Raw genomic sequence first — 24356 nt, forward strand, 5'->3', positions numbered from 1 at the left:
GCTAAGTTTTCTGCATAGCACTGTGTACGGTATGAAATGCCATGCTTGTCTATGAGATATTCCAGATATATGAGAGGCTCAATGTTTTGTCTTCAGTGGGTCTGAGGTCGGTAGTGCCACCTTCTTCGGGGTGGGATATGATCCTAATGGAATGAGTTCATGGTTCTGTTTTCAGGGACTGCTGAACCCTTGGGCTATCTGTGTGTGTGTGTGTGTCTGTCTGTCTGTCTGTCTGTATCTGTGTCTGTGTGTGTTTAAAGGTACAAGAACTGGGTCTTGAACTCAAGGCCTAGGTGGTTTTCCTGACCTTTTGTGGTCAAAGCTAGTGCTCTGACACTGTAGCCACAGCTCCCTCTGTGGCTATTTGGTAGTTCACTGTAGATAAGAGCCTCTCAGACTTTCCTGCAAGGGCTGACTTTTAAAAGTGATCCTCAGACCTCACCTTCCTGAGTAACTAGGATGACAGACAGGAGCCACCTGTCCCGGCCTTGTGTGTGTGTGTGTGTGTTTGTTTGTATGTTTGTGTGTGAGTGAGTGTATGTGGAAGTGGGTTGTAACAAGGAGCACTGGGCCCTTTTGTAACTTCTAACCACAATCTTTGGGGGGTGCATGGGCTTTGTGGCTGAAGTCTGGGGGCCTGGAAGGGTGAGACGCTTGAAGGGGACTCAACACCATTAAATTATAAGACCAAAGGATCTTTGTGCCCTGGAACTGTCTACTCACTTGGGCCTGGTGGTGGCAGAGGGAGCTTGGGAGGACCTGGGGGTGGGGCCCACAGGGGGTGGGTCCCCAGGGGGACAGAGAGTGTGACCAGCATTTAGTAAGGATGTGAGTCCTGTTAGTATGGAGTGTATTGACGTCGGTCAGACTCTGGGTCTTCTGATCATGACGTCTGAGGGGAGAGCCAACCCTATTTTAAATCTTGACCTGTGATTTCCAGATCTCAGTCTCCTGAGTAGAAAGGATTATAGGCATGAGCCTCTGGCACCAGGCCTCTGATTCTTTTTGGTATATTAGAGTTTGAACTCAAGGCCTAGGTTTTCCAGTCAGGTCTTCTACCATGGGAGCTAAATTTTTCTTTCTTGATCATTTCCAAGATAGAGACTCAATATATGCTCAGGCTGGGCTGGATCACGGTTCTCCTGTGACAGGCATGGGCCACCATGCGTGGTCATCTGCAGTTGGGATGGTAGACATGTTGCGCCATGCTCAGTTCTTGCCAATTCTGTGAGCATATGACAAGAAGATAGCTGGAAAGGGCTCAGAAGGGGCCTGTTATTTATCGTGCAACAGGTATGGGATTATGAAACTAAACATGGCTGTCTTTCATCCTTACTCTATCCCCATGAGGAAAGGGGTCCTTCACTGTGTTCAGTTTTGCAGCTGGGGAAAACGAGGCACGGAGAAGCTGGATGGCCTACTCATTTCCCCCAGCTTACAGGAAGCTCGGCCTGACTTCTCTGCCATGCTCCCTAAGACTATGGGTGCTAATCAGTCCAATTCTTGTGGTAGGAAGTACACTTCTTGTCAGTCAGGGGCTTGAAATCTGGGCCTGGTTGCTGTCCCTGAACCCCTAAGATCAAGTCTAGCGTTCTACCACTTGTACCACAGCACTACTCCAGGTTTTCTGGTGGTTCTTTGGAGATAAGAGTCTCAAAGATGTTCCTGCCTGTGCTGGCTATGAACCATGATCCTCATATCTCAGCCTCCTCTGTAGTTACCATTATAGGCCTGTGCCACCGGCACATGGCTTAAGTGTACTTTTAACTTCCTCTCTCTGTCTCTGTCTCTCTCTCTCTCTCTCTCTCTCTCTTTGTCTCCCTTTCTCTGTCTGTCTCTCTCTCTCTCACAGGAGGTGGGCTGTGGGTCAGGAGCTGCCTTGCTCAGCCTGTTGAACTAGCTCCCTGAAGTATGCCCCTCTGTGCCCAGGCTAGACCATGATGGCTATTCATTGTCAGTCTGTCTGCTGAGTCCTTCTCCACTATTCTCTGCTAACCAAAGTGGATGAAGAGGGATCGCGTTTTCCAACCGCAAAGCACGATCCCGGGCCTCTGATCCTCACCACCATATATTGGGCCAGACCCTGATGATAAGAAAATGAATTCACTCTATGTCTACTTTCACTTTGCGTCGTTTTGGGGAGAGGGGGCAGTGTGCAGAGGAAAGACCCCAGGCCTGACACCTCCTGGGGGACATTTGTTCTTGTGACAGAGCCAAGTCATTGCTGTGGATAAGAAAGAAGCCGCTATCAGACTGACCCAGAAAAATGCTCAAAGGTAGGTAGGCTGTTGAAGTATCAAACCCGCCTATGTCTGCTTTCTCAAAACATGCAGGGTGCAGTGTGGGTGCCCTGGGACTGGCCCCAGGGGATTATAAATGGATGGTGGTGAACAGGTGCTGGTGGCTGAGGTCTGATGGTCATGACTCAGAGCCAGCCCAGGCAGGAGAGTCTGTGATATTCTTATCTCCCATAAATCACCTCCCCCCACCAGAAAAAAAAGCCAGATGTGGTGCTGTGGCTCAAGTGGTAAAGCCTCAGCCTTGAGTAAAAGAAGCTCAGGGATGACACCGAGGCCCTGAACCCAAGCCCTAGGACTCACAAAAAATAAAATAAATGAATGGTGGGCACCTGTTATGTTACTACCAAAAAGGATGGATTCAATCTTCTCTCTGGTACTTGAATCCAAAGGTAAGGGGCTTCCCTTGATGTTCCTCTAAACCTCTCCTTCTGTCTATTATCTCTCCCGGCTTGAGCTGAAGGATAGTATTTACATCATCCCTCTTGATATGACCTTAAGTACCATCACCTACTTTTCCTCCTTGGGATGGGGATCCTGGATTTACTCACCACTGGGAGGATGAGGCACTGCAGACATGGGGGTAAGTATCCCCGAAACTCATACTCTCACACACACACTCACCTAGGCCAAGTCAGAGTAGCCTTTTCCAAAAACACTTTATCTCCTTGGATTAACTGACCTAGGAGAGGAACTTGATCCCCTGTAAATGACTATTTTAACTAGGGCTTGCTAGTTGACATGAGATAAACAGAAGCTCAAAAGAAAAGCTCTGGTGCCTGTCACTCTGGCTCAGGCTTGTGCCTGACATCCTGGCTACTTGGGAGGCAGAGATCTGAGGATCAAAGTTCTAAGCCAGCCATAAGCTGGAAAGCCAGTGAGGCTCTACTGTCCATGGAACCACCAAAAAGAAGTGGAGCTGTGGTTCAAGTGATAGAGCACCAGCATTGAGCACAAAAATTCAGAGATAGGTCCCAGATCCTCAGTTCAAGCCCACATAAAGAAATGGTCCCATGTGTTGCCCCCAGACTGCTTGAGCCTTGAGTGCTCTCTTCCAGAGTGTGATACAGCACCGGTCTCTGGGTAGTGTATCAGAGCCTTCAGAAATTGGGTGGTAAAAGCCAGACCTTTCCCCTTTGTGCTTTCTGAACACACACCAGCTGGTAGGCAGAGCTTGACAAGGGCAGCAGCCTGCAGAACAGAGAAGATCCCTCTCACACAAATAATATGAATAACTACACTAATCACATTATGCAGTAAACTTGTATGTAAATATAAATCATGTATTTAAAATGTATACACATATTATTCTTTAGAGTGTTAGGACTTGAATTCAGGCCCTAGGAACAGGCCTGCCTTTTGTCTTCCAGCACGGTGAACTTCCCCATCCCCCACAGTGCTGCATATTTACCCAGAGCCTGAGTTCAAATCCTAGGGCTGGCAGATAAATGGGCATGAATTCCAAGACAAGGAGCCTCATAATATTTTAAATATTTTTAATGTATCAGTGTATGTACTTATTTATTTCTATTTATTTTGTCAAGCACAGGGCTTGAACTCAGGTCATGGTAATTCTGCCTCAGATTTGATCACTCTAGGCTGGGGTGAAGCCCCTGGACCCACAGCTGAACCTGGGTTCCTGGGCCCCAAATGTTGACAGGAAAAAATAAATTAATGCGACACAGAAAAAAAAAAAAACTGGCAACTTGCAGATGGCTGCCAGTTTTACATTTGTTTGGTTTGCAAGATGACCATCCTGTGTCTGAATGACACGGCAGAAAAATGTTGATAATCTGGCATTGCTGAAGGCTGGCGGGCTACCCGGAAAGCCATAGGCCAACAGGTCAACATAGGTCCTGTGTTAGAAGCCCCTTCCTGTCCCCTACAAATGGAGGGAAATCCTAAGAATCTCGTTCTTATTCATAGGAATATCGATGGAAGACTATGAATGGCAAGGTGGATTTGGTTGATTCTGAATACTACCGTACAATTAGACAGAGTGATTTTATGAGGCCAATGGATTTTAATGAGTATTTTTTGACACATTCAAAGAATACTATTAATTGCATGGACGCAATAGCTTCCAAACCGTGGTTGAATTAATTAATATTCATTAAGGATGAAAACAATAATATTAATTACATGGAGGCATAATAAATACCCAAGAATTGGTAGAAATGTGGTCTATGTAACTGAAGAATGTATAGACATCTCTGGCACTCTATAAATATCTGTATTTATTTGTGTACTACCATCTTCATGTCAATCTGTTCTTATTTTGTCAATGCCTAGGGCTTGATCTCAGGTGCTGGAAATGCTTGTCAGCTCCATATGCCCCAGGCTGGTGTGTTGACACTCATCCATTCATGAATTGGGTCTTGTAGGCTGTGAATTCAGTTGCCAGCACTCACAAAAATTGAATCATGGATTAAGAAGCCCATGGTGACTTATTTTTTTTCCTTTTCTGTGAATCTCCTGAGTGTCAGGTGTGAAGTTTCATATATAGGCAAATCTATATCCTATGTAATAAATGTAATAAATATTTCATGTGTAATAACAGTCAATAAAATAAATGGTAAATAAATGAATAAAACAAAAATAAAATGAATAACTATACTAAGCTCCACATGGGGTCAACATCTGGAGCTCGATCTCAGGGTCTAGGAAAGGCTTGGCAGCTGAATTGGCTAGAGGCTGCTGTGCTGATAGTCACTCATCCATGAATTGAACCTTCTAGGCCCTGAGTTTAGATCCCAGCACTGCCAAAAATGTAATTGTGGAGTGAGAAGCCAAGCGTGACACATGTTTTCTTTTTCTTTGAAAGTACTTGGTTATATGTAGGATGTATAATTCAGATGCAAATTTATAAGCTATGTAATAGGATGTCATAAATGAAAAAAATGTCATAAGTGGAAGAATTGTCACTACAATAAATGAAAAAAAGATTGAATTAGTAGTGAATCATTCTAGGATAAAATAGACACAATAATTAGAGGATATGCATTAAGTTTAATATTTTATTAAGCATTAACAGAATAAAAATTGCATGGAAACATAAATACCTAATTATTAGTAATAACAACTAATGCACAATTTAATAATATATAGACATCTGTCTCATTCTATAAAAAATGTGATTATATGTATGGATGTATGTACATATGTGATAAACAATAATAGGATATTGAGTAATTTTAATTAATGTTTTATTAATTGTTTACTGGGACACATCATTAAATGGAGACATAATTTAATACCTAATACTTGGTAGTAATTAATATATAAATTAATAATAGACAGACATCTTTTTATGTATATAATATTTATATACACCAATCTCTATCTATGCCTCATTCACTCTTGGGGCCTGGTGGTTGAGTGCTCGCCTAGTAAGCACGAAGCCCTGGGTTCGATACCTCAGTGTGATATAAACAGAAAACTCAGAAGTTCTGCTGCCACGCCTACTCCAGTGGAGTCTGCTTAGCATGGAACACCTGCTATCAGATCTGAGAATGGGGCCTCACAGAAGCTTACCTCTGAGAATGGAACTTCATAGAAGTATACCTCAGAGAATGGGGCTTCAAAGAGGCCTACCTCCTGGAAAGGCTTGCAAGCCCCTGGGAAAGATATGTTCCTGGTCCTGTTTTTCTTTTCTTCGCTGTATAGGAGTGCCTATTAATCTTTTACTGTTCCTGCTGCTTGTTCTACTTTCTCATGTTCAACATTCCCTTATTCAGGGCTCTTTCTTGGAAGTGATGACGACCCCACCATCTGATGAGTGTCCTGAGAATATGACTAACTCACCAGAGTTAAGTGCTACCCTGAAAGCCCCTCTTATGGAGGCTATTAGACAAGTCATAAGTAAATATAAAAGTATTGGGGGTTTCATGACGTCACTTCAGCAGAAGGAATTGTTTGTAAGAGATTTACAAGAAGCTGTAGGCACGGCTAGAGCAGAAAGTGTATATGGCTATTGGAGACTTCCCTTTAATCCTGAAGCATATACAATAGACCCATATAGATATCCTGTAGATAAGAACGATGTAGAGGGATATTTAGACCAAAAGCTAAATAAGATTTCTAAAAGGTTGGTAGATGGAAGGTGGAAATGGCTTTTCAGAGGAAAATGGTAGGATCCTCCATTATCTAGAGGACCCTAAAGACTTCCCCCAGATCCATATCCTTTAACAGGTGTGTATGATAAGGATGGCAACCGTTGGGTAAACTACTTAAGAAAAAAAACTTCCTATTACTCTCTTCCATTTACTGAGAGACTTGGTAGATCTAGGCCTCCTTGGTGCTTACTATCAAAGAAGAAATAAAAAAGATCTTATGAGACAGTTAAGGCCTCTATGGAGAAGAGTAAACGATTATGTGAAAGGGTTACAGAGAAGACACTATGAGCTTGAATTTGATATATGGCCAGATTTAACTAAGTATACTGAATATCATGAGTTTTGGCCACAAATTGGGGACCCTCTAAAAGAATGGCAAAGAAGCACAATTGCTTAGAAAAGATTTGAAATGCATAAAGTACAAAACTCAACAAAAGTAACAATAAAGTACTAGAGTTCATGCCTTTCTGTCCAGCACCGTGCCCATATGCTTTGGTTAATGGTTAATAGGTGATAAACATCTCGAAACCAATTATATTTCTTAAAAATAGAGGAAACGCCTGAAACAAGTGCCTATCATCATAGCTCGTCATACAAAATACAAGATCAGGCGACCAGCTGGTAACCACCCAAGAACAAAGCCTTGCAGCAAGATTATGTAACCTTTTGCCCTTTCTCATGGAGACCTTTATCTATAAAAGCTTGTTATCCTCTGCAATAAATCGCACTCAGCATTCACTCCTCTTGTGTGTGAGTTGTCTGTTTGCCATCTCCCCAACTGTTCCAGTTATCTCCACTAGGTGTCCTCCGTCTTCCCGAAAGAGCCAGTCAGCGGCATTCTGATATCTTTCAATCAATTGAGTGCTAGCCTGGAGCACAAATGCTTAGGGACAGTGTCAAAGCCCTTACTCAAGCCCCAGGACTGACGCCGCAAAAAGGTAGAATGTTCAACTGCAACTAGAGAAAGACAGGACCTCATCACAGAGAAAGCTAGTAGTCTGGTGCTGACAGCTGCCACCTAACCTGACTTGGCCAGATGTAAACTGTTGCAACCCAGCTCCATGGGTTAGCCCTGTCATCCTGGTTTACCCTGGCTTACCACCAACATCCTGGCTACTCGGTGGGTTTAAAACTTGGCAGGAAGTCTGCTAGACTCTTTGAAATATGGCTTGAAGTGGTAGAGTTCTAACCTTGAGCAAATGGTGTTAGAACAGTACCCTATGCTTGGAGTTCAAGCCCCATGGCTAATCCCCCCAACAAGAAAAACAACACCCCAATAACCATTAGATGTGAACTTGTGTGGTTTGTGAAATGTTCCTCAAAGAATGGTGATACTGATGAGAGCACCCTAATTCTAATGGCAGCTTGTTGAATAGAGCTATGTGCTGAGTCCTTCATAAGGTGCTCTGTGCTGAGTCCTGCACATGGTGCTATCTGCTGAGTCCTTCACAAAGTGCAGTGTGCTGAGTCCTGCATTGGGTGCTGGGTGCTGAGTCTTTCACAGGATGCTATGTGCTGAGTCATGCAAAGAGTGCCATGTGCTGTGTTCTTCACAGGGTGCATTCTTTCATCAGGTCCTTGTAAGAGCTCCACAACTGAGATGATTATGCAGACAATAATATTGAGGCTCAGATATGTCCCCATGTCAGAGAAAAAATTATGTATTACTGAAAAGTAATGAGTTGTCTCTTCAATTTTTTTGTTTTGTTTTTTTCTCAGTCATGAACCTTGAACTAGGGGCCTGAGTGCTGCCCCTTACCACTTGGGCTAGAACTCCACCACGTGGAGCCAAGGACCCTCTTGCAGCAGAGTGCCACCTAGGGGTCGATAGCTGAGGTTGTCATCCTGCCTGCTCAGGAAGCTGAGATCTGAGGATCTGGGTTCCAAACTATCTCAGACACCAAAGGTCCCATGAGACTATCATCTCCAATTCACCACTAAGTAACCTGAAGTTGAAGCTGGGTGCTTGTCGCTCATGGATGTCATACTAGCTACTCAGGAGGATGAGATCTGAGGATCATGGTTCAAAGCTAGCCTGAGCAGGAAAGTCCTTGAGACACTAAGCAACGATGGACCACCAGAAAAACTGAAATGGTGCTTTGGCTCAAATGGTAGAGCATAAGACTTGAGCTGAAGAGCTCAGAGACAGCACCCAGGCCCAGACTTCAACTCCTACAACAACAACAAAAAGACAGAAACAAACTAACAAACCTGAAGTAGAGGGCTGGGAATATGCCTTTGGAGTAGAGTTCTTTTCATATATAAAACCCTGGGTTTGATTTCTCAGGACCACATCACTAAAAAAAAAAAAAGCCTGAAGTGGCTCTGGCTCAAGTGGAAGAGGGGTGGAAGAGGGCTATCCTTGTACAAGAGAAACTAGTTACAGTGCTCAGTTACAGAGCTCAGGTTCTGAATTCAACTTCCAGGAATGGTATTTGAACCAGAGCACATGTGCAAGCACACACACACACACACACACACACAGACTAGAAGTGATGCTGTTACACAAAAATGGTAAAGCAGTGGGTTTCTTCACTGAGCTCATGGTCAGCACCCCAGCCCTGTGTTCATCCCCCAAACCTAGCCACCCAGGACCAACTGGGAGAGGTCAAAAATTTCAAAACCTGATGAGATTCACCAGCCCTAAATGACAGGAAGCTTTGTGATATCAGATACGTGCTTAGATTTTCCAAGTTTCTAGAAACCTAAGAGAGGCATCTTATGCCCATCATCGCCCTTAATGAAACATTTCGTGAGGTTCAGTGCCCTGGTTGTCTGCCAGAACGTATCCTGAATTATATTGAGCACTGTATCTAAATACTGGAATATAGTCTCCAAAGGCAGGATAAGTGCACAGAACTTGGCCTGCCATGGGAGGTGGCACAAATGAAGACTTCCTGTCAAACCAGAGCACTGGGGAGAGAGATAGTTTTGGGTACAAAGAGACCTTTTTCTCCTGACTTTTAGAGCCCGCCCAAAATAATTCTCACTATCTGACCTGGATAGAGATGTTTGTTACACAGCTGTACAGGAGTGAGGCTTTTGTCTGCCTGTCCAGACAATGAGAGAGACTTCTTTCAACAGGCCTGGGATGCAGAGAAATCCTCAGGCTATACTGAGAACAGTGAAGGGAGCCCTGGAACATGCACTTACATGAAAGCAGTCTCTGTTATGAAATAATTTTCTTGAATAAAAATTTCCTAGATTGGTGATGTTCATCATAGCTACTCTGGAAATTCACCTATAGGAATACATCCATACATACCCAAACACATGGAAGTACAGACTCTTTTTGAGGTGGCATGTCCGAGGTTGAACTATGAGCCGAGCATTGTCCCTGAGCTCCTTTGGCTCAAGAGTAGTTCATTAACCTTGAATTACAGCCCCACCTCTGGGTTTTTCTGTGATATCTTAGAAATAACAGTGTCATGGACTTTCCTATGCTGGCTGGATTCAAACTCAGATTCTCTACATCTCAGGGGCTGAAGAGCTGGTATTAAAGTGAGAAGCCGCCGGCACCTTCTTTTTTTTTTTTTTTTTTTTTTGTCGGCCGTGGGGCTTGAACTCGGGCCTGGGCGCTGTCCCTCAGCTCTTCAGCTCAAGGCGAGTGCTCTACCACTTGAGCTACAGCGCCACTTCCAGTTTTCTGGTGGTTTATTGGAGAGCAGAGTCTCACGGTCTCTCCTGCCCGGGCTGGCTTTGACCCGCGATCCTCAGATCTCAGCCTCCTGAGTCGCTAGGATTACAGGCGTGAGCCACCGGCGCCCGGCCCGCTGGCACCTTCTTTCTTTTTTTTTTTTTTTAATTTAATTTTATTTTATTTGAGAACATACTGTACAGAGGGGTTACAATTACATGGGCAGGATAATGCATACATTTCTTACCAAGCATTGCATCCTCCTCCTTTGTTTACCCTTCACCTCCCTTCCCAGCCTCCCCCCTCCCTCCCACCCAATCATACCCCCCCTCCCCCCCCCCCCCACCGACATTGTAAAGCTGGTTTTGACATGACATTTTGTACTTCTCATTGTTGCAACAGGTCCACCTGAATCCTTAAACGACTTGTTTGTCCCCGTCTCCTCCACATGTTATACTGACATCAAATATAGTGAAAGCAGGGGTTACACTGTGGGGGAGGGACATACAAAGCAACAAAGAAATAATCTTATAAATGCATTAGAAACACATGCATGAAAGAAACAAAAACATTAAAATACATATTTGAGGCTTTGTTTTCCTAACATCACATTATCTGACTTTTTCTGCTTGACTCATACCTATACTAGATATTGCAAATAAGGGAAACCATGGGACCTATGTTTCTTTGGGCCTGGCTTACATTGATGCGAAACTTCTCAACAAAATTTTGGCCAATCGACTTCAACAATTCATCCAAAAAATCATACACCACGATCAAACAGGATTCATTTCAGGGATGCAAAGCTGGTTCAATATACGCAAATCAATTAATATTATTCATCACATCAACAGGAGCAAGAATAAGAACCACATGGTTATCTCAATAGACGAAGAAAAAGCATTTGACAAGATCCAACACCCCTTTATGATGAAGGTTTTGGAAAAATTAGGAATCCAAGGAACATTCCTCAATACAATAAAGGCTGTATATGACAAACCTACAGCCAGCATTATACTCAATGGTGAAAAACTAAAGCCATTTCCTCTTAACTCAGGAACAAGACAAGGATGCCCACTCTCTCCACTTCTCTTCAATCTAGTATTAGAATGCCTAGCCACAGCAATAAGACAAGATGCAGACATAAAGGGGATCCAAATAGGGAAAGAAGAAATAAAACTCTCCCTCTTTGCAGATGACATGATCTTGTATTTAAAGAATCCCATAGACTCCACTCCCAAATTACTCAAGCTGATTCAAAACTTTGGCAAAGTAGCAGGTTATAAAATTAACCCCCAAAAATCAATGGCTTTTCTGTATGCCAACAATGAGAAAAGTGTGGCTGAAATTAGGAAAGCAACTCCATTTGTAATAGCCTCACAAAAAATAAAATACCTAGGAATTAACTTAACTAAAGAAGTGAAGGACCTCTATGATGAAAACTTTAAAATCTTGAAAAAGGAAATCAACACAGAACTTAAAAAATGGCAAAACCTCCCATGCTCCTGGATTGGAAAGATTAACACCTTCTTTCTTTTCTTCTTCATTTTTTAATCTAGACAATCTGACTTCTTAGCAGGGTCATTCCAATGGCTTGAATTTATAAATTAACTACCCATTATTATTTATAGCTGCTTTCACTGAGAAGGATTTTGTCTCCTCATCTTCTCTGGTCACAGGTTTGAAGCCAAAATTGAGAAGTGAGTATCACAAGATTTGGCAGCAAATGTCCACAGGACATGATAGCCCTGTCACTTAGCATTGAGCTGCAGTGAATTTACTGTCTCAGGATGAGAGGACCGATAGCTGGAGCAATCCTCATACTGTCTACATTGCACCTTTTGCCTATAAAATGATCTAATAATTATGAGTGTTGTGTGTCTGTAACCTTAAGTATCTAGAACACACTAGAAGCATCTTCATGTATCTCTTTTTCTCTAGTGCCTCTTAAAATTTAGATTAAGGGCTTGTGTGGAGGGGCTACTCGGTGAATCCCTAAGGAAAGCACCTTGAAGAATCTTGGGAGATCGCTGTTCAAAGTCAGCCTGAGCAGGAAGTCTGTGAGTCTCTTAACTCCAATAAACCACCAGAAAACCAGAAATGGAGCAATGGCCCAGAGGGTAGAGCTCCAGCTTTGAGAGAGAAAGCTGAGCAGGAGACAGGCTAGATCAGGCAGGAAAGCCTGGGAGGCGCTTATGTCCAATTAATGACCAGATGGGTGGAAGTGTATCTATGGTGGTGGTAAAGCCTCAGCCTTGTGAAAAACAGCTCTGGAATGCATTGGGCCCTGATTTCAAGCCCTGGGATGGCCACAAAAAATTTTCAAAAAGAGAAGGCCAAGTTTATGTATCACTGCCCGATGCAGTTATGTGTGTATATTACCTCCCTGAGTGCAAACAGACCATATGCAATTCTTCTCCTTTTATTTACTGGATTTTTTTTAGATATACTCCTTGCACATACCGCATCATTGTCTTCATTTCAGGCCCATAGCTTTTCTCTTCCAGGGTTCCAGGCATGTGTCCTTATATGATGCATCCTGAAGCTCTCAGCAGCCTTTATTTACATTTTATTATGGGACCAATGCAAGAATAGTCACAAATCAGACAGGGGAAGAGAAGAACAGGTTTCATAGAAGTAACCAGTATTCAGAAAATTAAACTTGGGGACGTAAAATGGGAGCATACTTATGTAAAAACTACCATTAAGGAAAAGATGAGGACGCTGGGAATGTGGATTACTGAGAGAGTGCTTGCCTAGCATGCAAGAAGCCTTGGGTACGATTCCTTGGGAGCACATACACAAAAAAAGTAAGAATAGGTGCTGTGGCTCAAGTAGTAGAGTGCTAGAGACTAATGTCCTGGCTTTTATTTCAACCCAAGAACTGGCAAAGAGATATCTAGATAGGTGGGTAGATAGATAGATATAGGCACATACATACATACATACATACATTCATACATACACAAATATATAGATCCATAGATAGATTCAATAGATAGATAGAAAGATGATAGATGAATCTGGTCTTGGATGTCAGGAGGAAAGAAGGGAACAATTCCCAGTCATGAGTCCTTCTGCAGTGTGCCAGGACACCAGCATCGCCTTCACACGACCACAGGGCAGGAAGACTGTCTCTTTTCCACTTCTCAGGCAGCCAACGGCCCCAGAGTCAAACAGGCAGACCTAGGTTCTAACTCAGGGATTGGAGACTTGAATTAATGACGTGGAGAATGAAGGAAGGAGAAAGGACTGGCAGACATAGAAGAATGGCCTTCAAATCTGACAGATGGAGAGTGAAAAACCCACTCCTTAAGACCAGAGAGCAGCGTTTTTCTACTCTGTTCCTCCCCTCTTACCCACTAAACTGGCTCTCTATTGGTAAATTAAAGGTAGGCTGAGGTTCCCTTCACCTGAGGGAGGAAGGTTAATTAGTCATTGTTTGAAGAGGCAGAGAAAAGCCTTACCCTAGTTTAACTCTAACAATTGTTTCAGGTTTCCCCCCATTGGTGGCTGTTCCTGGAATGAATGAAGTGATTTTGCAGCTCCCTTCCCTGATGAGTGTGTACATTCTGCCTCCTAATCCTGTAGGCCTACTCTCTTCATCTAGCTTGGCTTTGAAACTGTTTTCTGCCTTCAATTACAGTGTTACACTGCAGTTCTTCCTGCTAACATGGCTAGGGGTTGGGTCCTGAGAACTTCATTTGAACCCAGGATAGGTCAATAATGTTTCTTTCCTGCTTCTATAGCTCAAGAACTCTAAGAACATTTAGAGTACAAGTACTTCTCATCACCAAAGGAAACTAAGGAAGCTCTTGAACATCTGACCTTTCATAAGTGGAAATCTTAGTGTCATAGACTTTTCTGCCCTCGCTGGCTTCACCCTGTGATCCTGGCACCTCAGTCTCCAGAGCTAGGGTGACGGGACTGAGCTACTGGTGTTTGGCTTGGTTCAGAATTGCAATGACATTGACAATACAAGTCAACTGCTTATCACAAAGGATTTGAGGAACATATTAAGCCTTTCAACATTGGACCTTTCATAACCCAGTAGGACACAAGGTTACAATGCTAGAGTCTGAGAGGCTGGGCATATGGATCTGCTACACTTGAGCCTGCAGCTCTAGTTCTATTCTGGTGTCCATCAGTGTTCATTTTCCAAAGAATGTTCTCGTAATTAGCAAATAGGAAAATTTCTTTGATTAAGCCTCACTCTTTTCCAATTGTGTGTCTCGAACTCAAGTATGGCACTGTCCCTGAACCCATCAGCTCAAGGCGAACACTATACCACTTGAGCCACAGCGCTACATGGGTTTTTTGGTGGTTCACTGGATATAAGAGTCTAATAGGCTTTTCTTGCCTAGGCTGTCTTTAAACAGTGGTCTTCAGCTCTCAGCCTCCTGAGAAGCTAGCATTCCAGGTGTGAGCACTGGCATCTGGCCTATTGTTTTTGACAGTCCTGGGGCTTGATCTTAGGGCCTTGGTACTGTCTCTGAGCTTCTTATTCTCAAGGCTAGGCACTTGACCCACACCATAGCTTCTGCTTTTTCTGAGTATGTGTCACTGAGGTTTAAAACCCTGGTATTCATGCATGCTGAGCAAGCTCTTTATCACTTAGCTGCATTTCTAACCCCACACTTACAATTGTATCCCTCACTTTCGTATCCTCAAGAAAAGGCATCTGAGTGTACATCATCTAAAGAAATCCCAAGGGTGGCAGCAGAAACTGCAGCCACCATACCTGAATCACAGAGAGTCCGGGACGAAGGAGCCAAACCCAGCAGGTGAGCAGATTCTACTCAACACCAGCAAGAACCAACAAGAAGAAATCTTCATCCTGCAGTTCGCAGACCAGAGACGACCCAGGAACCAAGACTCAGCGTGAGTATAAGCCTAACGTCCTCACTCCTCAGGGAGCAGAGGAGGGAAGGCCAGCCCTCCACCACCCCCAGTAATGGAGATCTCCATCTTGGATACTGACAAAGCTTGGCAGAGCTGCTACCTCCAACTCAGGCCTTGGAATAAATCTAGAGTCATCTAGCAGGTCACAAGAGCCTAACTTGGCCTACCAGACTCAGCTCTACCCAGGGAAAAGTCACCCAGCTCGGGCGCCAGCCCCAGGAGTGGCTTTCCTCACTGGGTAATCAGAGCCAGAGGCTGCCCCTCCCTTTAGCAGCATTGACAATCAATTGAAATTCAGTAAACAGAAACCGTGAGAGTGGCTCCAGGCTGGGATCCGTGAGTTTCTCACAAACCAGCCCCCAGGAAAAGCTACTGTTTGCTGAAAGGCCTCAACTCTACCCAGAACCTAGCCTCATCGCAGCATCTCCAAACTCGAGAAAAAAGCCATCTTCCTCTTTTGTGATACTCAAAGCAGATCTCCCTCCCATTGAACTCACCTGGGAGGAGGATCACAGAGCATTTTTCTGCCTGTTCAAAGAAACTGACTTAAGTAACCAACCAAGCCACAGGAACACAAGCAGACCAGAGACTACAACAAGAGGCTGGTTATGGACACAAGGGAGACACAGGATTTTTCCCACCCCTCCCAAAAAAATCAAAGAATTTTTTTTGTACCTTTTATAATTTTGTTTTCTAAAAAAATTTTTTAATCTTTAATTTTTACCTTTTTAGAAAAAAAATTGTTTTCTAGTAATTTTTTTTCCTCTTAAAATTTTATTTTAGGGGTATAAGTGTGTGTGCGTTCTTCTTTCTTTTTTATGTTTCTGTTTTTGTTTTGTTTTGTTTTTTGTTTAGCTCTACTGACCTTCTGATCTTTTTTCTTACATTTTTATCCTTTTCACCTTTTCTTCTCTTTCGTTCTTCTTTATGTGAGATAATTGCTGCTCTGCACATCCTCAGATAAACCTGTATTCGATTATTAGACCTTATCCCCAATTGTATACACACTTAATCCACAAATTTATCACTCAATTCAAAACCTCTTAGACTTAAATTCCTTAATAGCAGTACGACATCTTTATAGCTTTATAATATTTTAAGTATTTTGTTTTTAAGTTTTTCACATGTCCTTTTTATCCCTCCCCTTCTCTCATTATATTCATGTTGTTCTCTGAATAGTTTGTTTTCAATTCTGTAAAATATATCTAATTTTTACCTTACTATTTTTTCTGGTCTCTTTTTGTTCCTTTTGTTTTCTTTTCTTTCTCTCTCTCTACTTACATCCTATCCAACCTATTTCCTGCTTTGAGATTAGGACTTAGTTAACTCTCCCTGTGCCTTCCCACATCACTCTACTACTATTTTTTACGCACATCTCTTCCTAAACCTAATAATTTCTAGTTTACCAAATTCTTCTTTGCAGTTCATAGCCCATTAATATATTGTTGTTTGATGTTGAATAGATGTATCTGTTGAACTAGAATGTACCTGCAGACTATTGACTGTGCAAATACAGACTTTGGTTAATGCTTGCCTAAAGAGAGTGTTCTAGCACAAAACTGGTGTTAATTTCATCCCAAATGGGCAGAGTAAGCCAGAGAAACACAAGAAAAATGGCAAGTACGGGTACCTCAACTCACACTCATGATAATCAGGGGACAGACGAGATAATGAATAATCCAGGGGAGATTTCCCAAATAGCTCTACAAACACTGCTGGCAAACATGATAAATGAAAAGATTGAAAACATACAAAGGACTCTGTATGAGCGTGATAGGGAAGGAGAGAAGGCAATCCTAAAGTCTATACAGGAATATCATAAGTGTGAGGAAGCTACTCAAAAACTGATACAGGATTTGCATGAGCAGCTTAACAATACTCAAAGAGAAAGGGAGGAATGGTGTGAGCAAGCTGAGAACACTCAAAGAGAACTACAACAATGGCATGAAAGGGAGGAAGTTAATCAAAGAGTAATACAGGAATTGAGAGAGCAGGATGAGAATACACAAAGATCACTAAAGGCATTCATGGGATCCATTAACAAAAAGCTGAAGAAAGTCAGGGAGACCACAAAGGGAATGCTGAATGGAACCCAACAGAAGGAATGGGACTCCAAGGAAACCATAAACAATCTGAGAATAAACACTGAACACCAAATTAAGGAAGTAAAGAAGTTCATACAATATCTAAAGCAAAGCTTCAACAAAGAACTTGAAGCCATCAAAGCTGACCAATTAGAAGGAAAAGAAATAAAAACAAAGTAGAAATTCTCAACAGCAGGTTAAGCCAGGCAGAAGATCGAATCTCGGGTACTAAAGACAGCCTAGACATTGTAGAGAAAGAACTTACAACCATCCAAGAGAAATCCAAGAAATATGAGAGATCTATCCAACACTTGGAAGACACCATCAGAAAGACTAATCTAAGTATAATGGGTGTAGAGGAGCACCCAGAAACAGAAGTTAATGGTCTAGGAAATTTGTTTAACAGGATCCTAGCAGAGAACTTCCCAAAAATGCAAAAAGATAGGCCTATTCAAGTACAAGAAGTTTTTAGAACCCCAAATAGACCAGACCAGAATAGGACATACCACCCTCACATTATAATCCACACAGGATCAACTCAGATCAAGGAAAAGATCCTTAAAGCTGTCAAGGAGAAAAGATGAATCACCTATAAAGGGAAACCAATTAGAATCACCTCAGATTTCTCAGCAGAGACAATCAACGCAAGAAGAGCCTGGAATGATGTATGCCATGCCTTAAAAACAAACAACTATCAACCAAGAATTCTGTACCCAGCTAAACTCTCCTTCATAACTGAAGGCCAAATAAAAGCCTTCCATAGCAAAGAAAAATTGAAACAATACATCTCCACCAAAACAGCCCTATAAAAGATTCTTAAAGACGTCCTACACATGGAACATAAACAAGAACACAATAAATATCAAGAAATTGCACCCAAACTGAGAATCCAAGAACCATAGGAAGCACCCAGTTTTCGCAACCCCCAAGAAAGTGGATAACATGGCAGGAACTCCCAAATGCCTCTCAGTCCTCTATCTTAACATTAACGGACTTAACTCTCCAATTAAGAGGCATAAACTGTCTAGTTAGATTAAAAAAAAAGGTCCTTCTATCTGCTGCCTTCAGTAGTCACATCTTGCCCATAAAAACAAACACATTTTCAATGTTAAAGGCTGGAACAAAATCTACCAAGTAAACAGCAGCCATAAACAGACGGGAGTTGCAATATTAATATCAGATAAAATAAACTTCAAATTAAAATTTGTGAGAAGAGATAAAGAAGGTGGCTAAATACTAATTAAGGGATCTCTCCTTCAGGCGGATATTACAATTCTAAATATATATTCGCCAAACAACGGAGCACCCAAATTTATCTAAGAAACACTATTTTCCCACAAATCACACATAGATCCAAAGACAATAATTGTTGGGGATTTTAACACACCGATCTCCGCACTAGATAGATCAACTCGGCAAAAACTCAACAGAGAAACCGCTGTTCTATACAACTGCATAGATCAACTAGATATAACAGACATCTACTGAATATTTCACCCAGCAGCATCAGAATACATGTTTTTCTCAACACTTAATGTAACATTTTCTAAAATAGACCACATTTCAGGAAACAAAGCAAACTTGTCCAAATTCAGAAACATTGACGTTATACCCTGCATTCTCGCGGAGCACAAGGGAATAAAATTAGAACTCAAAACCAAAATCCACCAAAGAAAGTCTGATAAAACATGGAGGCTGAACAGCACACTGCTGAATCATGAGTGGGTCAAGGAAGAGATTAGAAAGGAAATTCAAATGTTCATGCTATTCAACATAAATGAGCACATAAATTACCAGCTCCTCAGGGAAACAGAAAAGGCAGTACTCAGAGTCATGTTTATAGCTCTGAGCTCCTACATTAACAAATTGGAGAGATCGGAAACCAACAACTTAATGAGCCATCTGATCCTACTTGAAAAAGAGCAGCAAGAAAACCCCAATTCAGTAGACGGAAAGAAATAATTAAAATTAAATGAATTAGAATCCAAAAAACTATAGAAAGAATGAACAACAGAAAGAGTTGGTTCTTCGAAAAAATTAACAAAATTGACAAATCTTAGCAAATCTTATCAAAAAAAGAAAAGAACACATCCTAATAAATAAACTTAGAGAAGAGAATGGAAACATCACCATGAAAAAAACCAAGATTCAGAACATTATGAGGGAATACTTCTCAAAACTTTATGCTAATAAGTTTGAGAACTTGACAGAAATGGACCTTTTCCTAGCAAATATTGACATGCCAAAACTAAACCAAGATGAGTTAAACCAGCTTAACAGGCCCATATCAAGCATTGAAATAGAAACAGCAATAAGACACTTGCCAGCTAAGAAAAGTCCAGGACCAGATAGTTTTACAGCAGAACTCTACAAGGCCTTCAAAGCAGAGCTCACACCAATACTCCTCCAAATCTTCAATGATATTGAAAGAGAAAGTTCACTACCGAACACATTCTATGAAGCCATCATAACCCTCATCCCAAAACCAGGCAGGGACTCATCAAAGAAAGAGAACTATAGGCCAAGCTCTTTGATGAACATTGATGCAAAATTTCTCAACAAAATTTTGGCCAATCGACTTCAACAATTCATCCAAAAAATCATACACCGAGATCAAACAGGATTCATTGCAGGGATGCAAAGCTGGTTCAATATACGGAAATCAATTAATATTATTCATCACATCAACAGGAGCAAGGATAAGAACCACATGGTGATCTCAATAGATGCAGAAAAAGGGTCCAATAGATGCAGAAAAAGATCCAAGACCCCTTTATGATGAAGGTTTTGGAAAAATTAGGAATAAATGAAACATTCCTCAATACAGTAAAGGCTGTATATGACAAACCTACAGCCAGCCTTATACTTAATGGTGAAAGACTAAAGCCATTTCCTCTTTACTGAGGAACAAGACAAGGATGTCCTCTCTCTCCACTTCTATTCATTCTGGTATTAGAATGTATAGCTACAGCAATAAGACAAGATGTAAACATAAAGGTGATCTGAATAGGGAAAAAAGAAATAAAACTCTCCCTCTTTGCAGATAACATGATCTTGTATTTAAAGAATGCCGTAGACTCCACTCCCAAATTACTCAAGCTGATTCAAACCTTTGGCAAAGTAGCAGGTTATAAAATTAACCCCCCAAAATCAATGGCTTTTCTGTATGCCAACAATTAGAAAAGTGTGTCTGAAATTAGGAAATTAACTCCATTTGTAATAGCCCCTCAAAATATCAAATACCTAGGAATTAACTTAACCAAAGTAGTGAATGACGTCCGTGGTGAAAACTTAAAATCTTGAAAAAGAAAATAAAAACAGAACTTAGAAAATGGCAAAACCTCCCATGCTCCTGGATTGTAAAGATTAACATCGTGAAAATAGCAATACTTCCCAAGGCTATCTACAAATTCAATGCGATACCTATCAAAATTCCAACCTCATTCTTCAAGGAAATAGAAGAGGCAATCCAAAAATTCATGTGGAACAATAAAAGACCACGAATAGCAAAAACTCTCCTCAACGGAAAGAATACTGCTGGAGGAATATCAATACCAAATTCCAAGCTCTACTATAAAGCTATAGTAATCAAAACAGCTTGGTACTGGCATAAGAAGAGACCTCAGGACCAATGGAATAGAATTGAAAACACAGAAATGAACCTACAGACCTATGCCAACTAATCTTGGATAAGGAAGCTAAAATAATAGAATGGAAGAAAGACAGCCTCTTCAGTAAATGGTGCTGGTAAAATTGGTGAACTACTTGGAGAAAACTAAACTAGATCCTTATATATCACCCTGCACCAGAATCAACTCCAAATGGATCAAAGACCTCAGAGTCAAAGCAGACACTAAGAAACCCAGATGCCGCTCTGTGGATGCATGGATCAAGAAAATGTGGTATATATACACAATGGAATTCTATGCCTCCTTCAGAAAGAATGATATTGCACCATTTGTTAGGAAATGGAAAGACTTGGAAAAAATTATATTAACTGTAGTAATCCAGGCCCAAAGTAACTTAGGACCCATGGTTTCCCTTATTTGCAATAACTATTATATGTCTGAGTCAAGCAGAAAAGTTCAGGTAAGATGATGTTAGGGAAATGAACACCAAGATACATATTTCAATGTTTTCTTTTTCTTTCAGGTGATTGTTTCTAACACATTTATAAGATTATTTCTTTGTTTCTTTGTATGTCCCTCCCCAATAGCATAACCCCTGCTTTCACTGTATTTGAGGTTGGTATAATTTGTGGTGGGGAAGGGAAAAACAAATCATTTAAATAGGTATACTTGTGAATCCATTTCAACAATGAGATGTACAAGTCGTTATATGGAAAAACGAACTAACAACTTTGGTGGGCGATGAGGAAGATTGGGTGGGGAGACTGGGAGAGGATTGGAAGGGGAAACAAAGGAGGAGGCTACTATGCTTGATAGAAATGTACTCATTATCTTTCCCATATAATTGTAATCCCTCTGTACAGTATTTTCACAGTAAAAATTAAAATTAAAATTAAAAATAATCATCTATTATTATTATAGTCTTATATTCTGACTTATTTACTTTGTAACAGTTTTTAAACTTTTTGCTGCTCTGCTGAAATTTATGTATTTAAATATTATCATCAAAGTATATCGTTTGTGTATTGGGGGCAGATTTTACAAAGTGTTTAACCAATGGCTTTTAAGAATTCTTAATTGGTATATTATTTGTTTCATTTTTAATTTCAATTTAATTTACTGTGAAAGTAATGTACAGAGGGGTTACAGTTACATAAGGTAATGAGTACATTTCTTATGGAAGGAACATTGTTATCCCCTCCATGGGTTTTATTTCTACACTCAAACAACTACTGTACTTATGTTTTCTTTGTTCATGTATTTTCATTATAAAATTGATATACAGATGGTTTTCAGTTATTTAGGTCAACTAAACAGTACAATTCATTTTATTTTCTGAATTTCAAATTTTGAACTTCCTTTGTTTCTTTAGGGTAATTCTTTTTTCATAGTTGTAGGATTAGTTAATTTAATTTTGCATGATTTTTAACACATGTAAATTATTCAGACACATATATTTTGCTTTTAAAATATTTAACATGTGAATATCTAAAATTATTTCCTTAATTTATATATGGTAGGTGAATTTAAATAAATTTATTTTCTTATAGTTCTAAACATATTTTCCAGGTAACAAATACTTACTATATTTCCAAGAAGCACATACTTTATTAAGAAAATCTTCATAACCTGGTTACTTTTTTTTGTAAATATTTGTACTTGAATTTAAAAAAAAAGTTTGAGCTGGGCATGGTGATTTGTAGCTTCCATTTTCTAGCTATGGTAGTACCTGTGAATAGGGTTTGTAATTCAGAAGACCTTAAGAAACTGAGACCTCATTATAAAAATATCCAGACTGAAATTATTAGAGATATGGCCATCCCTAGTGAGATATAGAGCAGCTGGTTATCACCAATAGCATCAATATTTTGTCAAAATAAAAGGATAAACTCTTCAAAATGTTCATTATTTAAAACTTGTTTGCAAAGGTTCTCATGTCTTCAATTTCTTATTTTTCAATTAACTTAATCTATAAGAATCCAAGTATATTGTAACTATTTTATTTCTACTAAACTTTTAAATAGTACAAGCAATATTATGATTTCCTATATTAAATTACTTTTACTATTTGTGGTAATTTCTTTTGTTTAATATGATAATAATAATCCAAATGTGTGTATGTGGTATATGTGCGTGTTTATGTGGTTTTTGTGTGTGTATGATGATATGTGAATACTTTGTAATGCTTGGGATATCACTTGGGATAGCATTGTTTCACATATGCTAAACCAAGTTTTTACCTCTGAACTATACTGTGCAGTTATAATGTAAATAGTGCTTTAAATTATGACTTTTAAATTTTCATTCCTAGTATGTTTTTTTCAAAATTATATATTCTACAATGTGATCCATATTCTATCAATGTTAGCAAATTTTATTGTTACTTAGAATATTTCCACTTCCAAACTCTTGCGTTTGTTGATAAAGGTTTTACTTTGCTTCTTTTCTCTCTCATTCTTTTTGCCTTTAGATTTTACCTATTCTTTCTCTTATTTCTTTGGTAATTAATTATCACATTCTTATTGCAATTTCTTTACATTGTAACAAGTCTATACAATGCATTATTTTCTATTGTATTTTTTCCCATCTTCTCTGACTCAGTCCACACTATTAGGTGGATTAAAAAGAAACTTGATTCAGGACACTTTAATTATTTTCCTCCTCCTCTTCTCTGAAGACTTTCTGTTTTTTGAAACACAAAACCAATGACATACACAAAACCAATGACATACAGCTCGTATGTGGTCCATCATTCTATTCTATACCCTCTCACTCTCCTCTGTAGTACAGCTCAAGTCATCATTCAGGTTTATTGTGCTATAGTGTTATCTAAATTTTAACTCATTCCTAAATTAATTTTAGTTGTTTCAAGCATTCTCTTAAGACATTTTACTATATGTAATATCTTGGATCGTGTGTTTTCACAAAGTGCCAAATATGAGTGACTATCAAACATCTAGATAACTCTGTTAAATAGTGGTCCACCTGCTCAATAAACTTGTATGTAAATTCAAGGAATACAGGTCAGTCAGAACAATTTTGTAAAATGCTGTAGCTTGAGCCCTCATACTAGATTTGATTCTTATTACCATGTGTAGTCTACTATAAGAACAGACACATAGAAGAATGTAACAGATTTATCAAAAATAAATTCTTAGTTTTATTGTCAACAGATTTTGAAGAGGATGCCATGACTATATTAAATAAAAATAGAATCTTAAATGGGTGTATTGGCACTATTGCCTCTTTAGATTTAAAGAATGAGCTTAGACTACTTCCTCAAACCTTGTACAAAATTTTAAAATAAAATATGATTATCAAACTAAATGTGAGATATAAAAACCTATAAAACATAAATGTAAAAATTCATGACATTGGATGAGTAAAGGTTTCTAAAAATTTGACATGGAAAGAATTAGTGGCTAAAGAAAAGAAGAATGTACTGGTTAATATCAACTGATTACCTTTTATAATTCTATGAAAGAAATGAAAACATACCCAACAGATAGAGGGCACATATTTGTTAATGGTACAATATTAATGCTACAATGATACTGAGTCTTAAGTACTTTTATATCTTCTAATTCTATATATTTTTTCCCAAACAGGATATTTCTTTAAAGAACATATGTAAATTAATAGTCAATAGGAGGAGCATATGAAATAAGCTCCTCTTTAGTTACTAAGAAAAA

The sequence above is a fragment of the Dipodomys spectabilis genome, unplaced genomic scaffold, assembly GCF_019054845.1.
Source record: "Dipodomys spectabilis isolate Male_0828 unplaced genomic scaffold, ASM1905484v1 ptg000307l, whole genome shotgun sequence".
NCBI lineage: Eukaryota > Metazoa > Chordata > Mammalia > Rodentia > Heteromyidae > Dipodomys > Dipodomys spectabilis.